We start from the raw sequence: 5004 nt of genomic DNA, 5'->3' as shown, positions 1-5004 counted from the left end.
TAAAAGGCAAGTTAGATCAAGATTGAGGATTAATCTGCGCTTGAAGAAACGGACATAGGAGTCACCGTTTAATTTCAAGGCTCCAAGAGGAGAGTTGGCGCGGAACCGGAAAATGAGGAGAATGCTAAATCAGTTTAACGAACGGTATCGAGCGCCGTGCCGTTGCGAATCCCGAGTCGCGTCTCGTCGGGTCCGAATAGAAAAATTGATTCCGACATCTGTGCTGCGCGCGAGGCCGTGCTGTTTTTTTTTTGTACGCACCACACGGTGTGTAAACAACGCGCGAGATCCCGTAGGAGGGACGCCACAATGCAATTTCTGCCCCGTCGCGTCGGCTGGATTACCAATGTACGGTGCCATTACGTGGTTGACAGCTAATGGTGTCAACGGCGCGCGCTCGCCACCGGTTTGTCCTTACCGGGCCGCTTAAGGGAGCGCGCACGCGGTTGCGGAATGTTTAGGCGCGCGGGAAGGAAGCGACGCGCATTTTCCCTCCTCGCCTCGCGGCTGCTCGGCCGCAAAAAGTATCGGATCGAGGCCTCGTACGAGTACTCGTTACAGTCTGTTCCATTAACGAAGACTGTAAAATAGATTGCGACGAACGGTGGCAAGCCGGTTACGATCGACTCGAAATGCTGAGAAAAGAAGCAATTACGTCCTTTCTCAATGAGTACATCCAGGGCTTTTTATCTTCTTTTAGGCTCTCCTGGCGTTCGGCTACCTCACTGTTGGATTCGCGTTGAGTTTTGCAGTTTTGTTTCACGGAAATGATCAATTTCGCGATTTCTGGAGGGCCATCGTAAGGACTGATGATGATGGCCGAGTACGAGAGGCTGTTCAACGCCGAGAACGGCACGAGTACTTTTCTAACAATCGCAAGCAGAAGCGTCTGGAAACTCGGGGATGTCGAATCCGTGCCGCGTGGTCGCAACGAAGCTACAACGTTCGAAATGTGAAATCGTCCTAATTGCGCCCGAAATTACGATTATTATCCGACCACTCAAATCTGAATGTTGGGATTCCCCGGATAATCGAAAGAATCGAATCCGCGAATCTGGGGCTCGATCGTGAATCTTTATTCCTCTCCCAGCGAGAAATGACTCGTCGATCGATGTCGAAACGATCTCGAGTCGACACCGTCAAATTGATGCCGAATCGACGTCAATTTGACAGTGTCGATGTCGACTCGACATTGGGTCTGCTCTCTATAGCTGAACTGGCTGCACTAGTTCAGGATTTATCTTTCGCCTTCTAATGCGGATGGAAAAAGATAAACTCTGAACTAGTGCAGCCAGTTGAGCTATAAAGAACAGACCCATTGTTTCGACGAATCATTTCTCACTGGGCTAGCGTGGGCTAGCGTGAAAGGTGAAAAATTTCCCTTGGCGAATATTGAATTCTTGAATGAAATTTTTCACGAGTACACGCCAGAGGAAAAGATCATTGGTGAACAGTGAATTCTTCAATGAAATCACTTTTCACAAGCTCCTGCTCGATCGGCTTCTTCGAAAAGAATCGCCGGGCAAGATGTGTGACGGGACGGGTCGCGCATAGGTCGAATTCAAGGTGCGATTGCCGATCGATCGGCCGCGCCGATTACGCCGCCTCTTTAGCGCTCTCCCACGGACTTTACCTTCTATGCCGCGCGTCCAGCGCCTACACGCGCGCACGTATGCACGCACGCACGTACGCACGTACGCACGCACACGTCGGCAGATGCAAAAGTGACGTTGACGTCACGCGTCCGTACATGGCCTCACCGTGAAAACCGTGTGGGTGTCGCGCGTTATAAATTACTTCGTCTTGAACTTTTTTCCCCCTGTTACTCCGCATCCTTCCTTCTATTCCCGCTCCCGATCGCCTCTGCGATCTCCGAATCTTCGAGCGGAGATAAAAAGACCAGCGCGCACGCACATTCGCGGTTTTTGACTGCCTCGGCGAAAAAAAACTTGGGCAAAACAGGACAATTTAGAATCATTAAGAAGAAAAAAAAGTTAAACGCGTCAAGAACGATAGCTTCTTGACACAGAGCGAATGTATTTCCGATCTGACGCTAAATCTAAAACTGTACAGTGACAACGACGTTGTCGAGGCCCGATGATACCTTAAACGTTCTAAGAGTCGCAGAGAGATGGGCTGTTCAATGATGTCATTCAGCCGAAGTTAGGCTTGTGATCGTTTACTAAAATTATTTGTAATATACATGACACATACGGTACGGATAGTTTCGACTTCAAAAGAGGAAGTATGAGTTGAACGTACGCTTGTCTCACATGTGTATCTTATTTACGAATTGCCGGTAGTGCAGCAAAATAATCTTCTGGCGATCAAGTTGGCGAGGTTATTATGCTGCCGATCCTCAGATTACCACACCGAGATGTATTAATATCGTTAAATTGATCCCTAATGATGCGCCGCCATCGTACACCATTGTCTGCCGTCTACGCCTAGAAGGTGCGCGGGGATGACTGTTATCTGCTGAATTGCCGATTGTCCTGCCCACGTTGGCCTATCTGGCGAAAGGTCTTGGTGCGTTTCAGCCGCTTTGCCGAACTCGGGTCGTTTATGTTTTTGAAATGTCCGTAACCGCCTCCGCCGAGCCTTTTTCGGGGTCGTGAAGCCTTACTGATTCCCATTTCTGTTGAGTAAAGGAAAAAAGAAGAGTTTAACTCTAGCCTAACTAGTGGCACATTTCTGTCTCAAGACTCACGTCACTTTGGAAGCTAATATCGCGAAAGCAGTAATCGAGATTTTAATCAATTCAGATTTAGGCGACAAATATAAATTGAGTCACTTTCTTCCCTTTGTGTTACCAATAGAAATTCGAATAAACACCTAGGAATTTTTTAAGACACCTATAAATTTAAAGTTACAAATAGATTTGTCCGCGAAAACTTTTACACTCTTACCCCAACTTAAAATACGCGTTTCCATTACCGAGGATATAATTTCTATTACTAATTTCTATCAAAAGAAATCTTACTCAAATCTACTGCCAGTGGTAAGTCCGAACGATTTGGCAACTCGTCAGATCCAGAGTCTCTATATCGAAGACCTTCAAATGATGTGTCATACGCTCTGATGCAATTCTTGAATGCCTCCTTTGCCGACTGGTGTAAGAAGTAATTCTTTGATATCAACTTCTCAAGCTAAAAAGGAAGATATCTTATGTCTTTATTGATATCGCTTCTAAAATCTTAGCAGAGACTAGTTAAATTGATAGAATTGCACATTTCCATTTCTCTACTAAAAGGTGCGGTGGAAACGCATAACAGTCTCGCCGCATGTTGTCGTGTCTTTTAAGTTTCAATTTGAATACAAAGATTTCAAGTTGTGGCCCGGACGAACAAATACTCCGAATAAATTTTAAAGCAAGAATTATAGCACATATACCTGCAATTTGTACATTGGCGATTTTATTCCAAGAAAATTCGTACTCATTCACATGTACGCAAGTTTCTTGAGACAACGAAGGAGGCAAAGTTCCTCCGGTTGCAATATCGGCAAAGCACGACTACCCTCCCCGCGAGCGGTTCAACCAACACGATGGACATGAGAATAGAAAAATCAACAGAATAATGCGACAATCTCCATCTTGGGATCATCTGATGGATCGTACTGCACGATCCAATCGACATCGTGTATCCAGATCTCTCGTGGCCACGTCGGTGCAAAACAAAATACCTGAAGAGGCGTTACAAAACTGTTGATTCGTCATGGTTCTTTTTGTCTGCTTCTGCCTATCCTGTTAACAAAAGCGCGAATGCTAAGTCAGTTCATGAGAGTGTCGCGACTTCGAGTGGAATCGAGAATAAATTTAGTAACGTACGTGTACTCATTACTGGTAAATCGATGTAGTTTAGAAGATCGTGGTGATATTTAACGGACAGACAGGAGCTGAAGACCATCTTCTTCTTTCTATTTTTCTTTAAGAACGTCAACTGACGTAGAAATCTTTTCTCGCTCGCACGTAATCCTTTTGCAAGTCCTCCACGATTGCCATCTCCATGTTGTCGTCGACTCCCATGTATCTAGGCTCCTTCTTGAGCGCCAACGATGTTATCATCACTACCTTCTGCGTCTGCATCACACTGAAGAGCATAGTTTACCGACATTCTATAACAATAATTCACATAGTAATGGGAAGAAAAACAATTTGCTTTCAATACACAGCGTGACAGTTACTGGAAAGGATGTTGACGATTTGCTGCAACTTTTCTTTCAATATTCAGAATACGATCCACCTCATCGATGATCAGGCATTGACGGTCGTTGTATAAGAGATCAGGTATATTTTGCAAATGATCTAACAATCGCGCCAGCGTCGCCACGACAGTGTTGTTGTTAATTCCCTTCTTGAGCTTTTGCGCTTCGATCTACCTGCTGGCAGCACCCGTCAGCAGACCGTACGTGTGAGGATGATACTTCAACATTCTTTCAAGACTCCGAAAGTTCGCATGGACAATTCTCTCGTGGGAGAAACAACGGTGCAACTGGTGCCCCTGTAAATATTTATTATTCATTAGATTCTCCTGCCGACGTAGTATAATTGAAAACAATTAGAATACATCGAGACATCTTGTTAAATATGTTAAGTACACCAAATACTATTTAATATTTTAGGGACATTTAAGAAAAATTGTATTCACATTTAGACCGTTATCTTTTATTTACAAATTCGTAAAAATTATTCGTGAAATAAAAAATATCCTAAACACTTTTCTGACGGTAAGCGTGAGAGCGGCCATCCGAGTCTTCTAGCTCAGAGACAAATGCGCCCCCTGAGAAAATTGACGTCAACTACGTTCGTTCGCTCGGTAACGATACACGTTACCTATGGTAACGTCCGCTATGGTTCACGTCCGAACCAGCTCCCCCCCCCCCTCCCTGAACGTCACCAGTTTTGAAATAAATGGCCGCGACCGCCGCGACCAATAGAAAACACAGGCATAGATCTTTAGATACTCCGTAACCAATCAAATGTTCCATACAGCATCTTTAGAT

The 5004-nt window shown here is 45.0% G+C and overlaps 1 pseudogene; it reads right to left on the bottom strand.

Moving 5' to 3' along the window:
- Nucleotides 1-2163: 2163 nt before the first annotated feature.
- LOC105566610 overlaps nt 2164-5004 on the bottom strand; it is a 6596-nt pseudogene continuing 3755 nt past the window's right edge.

This window comes from Vollenhovia emeryi, unplaced genomic scaffold (genome assembly GCF_000949405.1).
Source record: "Vollenhovia emeryi isolate VEMERY1.0 unplaced genomic scaffold, V.emery_V1.0 DF939144.1, whole genome shotgun sequence".
Taxonomy (NCBI): Eukaryota; Metazoa; Arthropoda; class Insecta; order Hymenoptera; family Formicidae; genus Vollenhovia; species Vollenhovia emeryi.
This window is presented reverse-complemented; position numbering and strand designations above follow the sequence as displayed.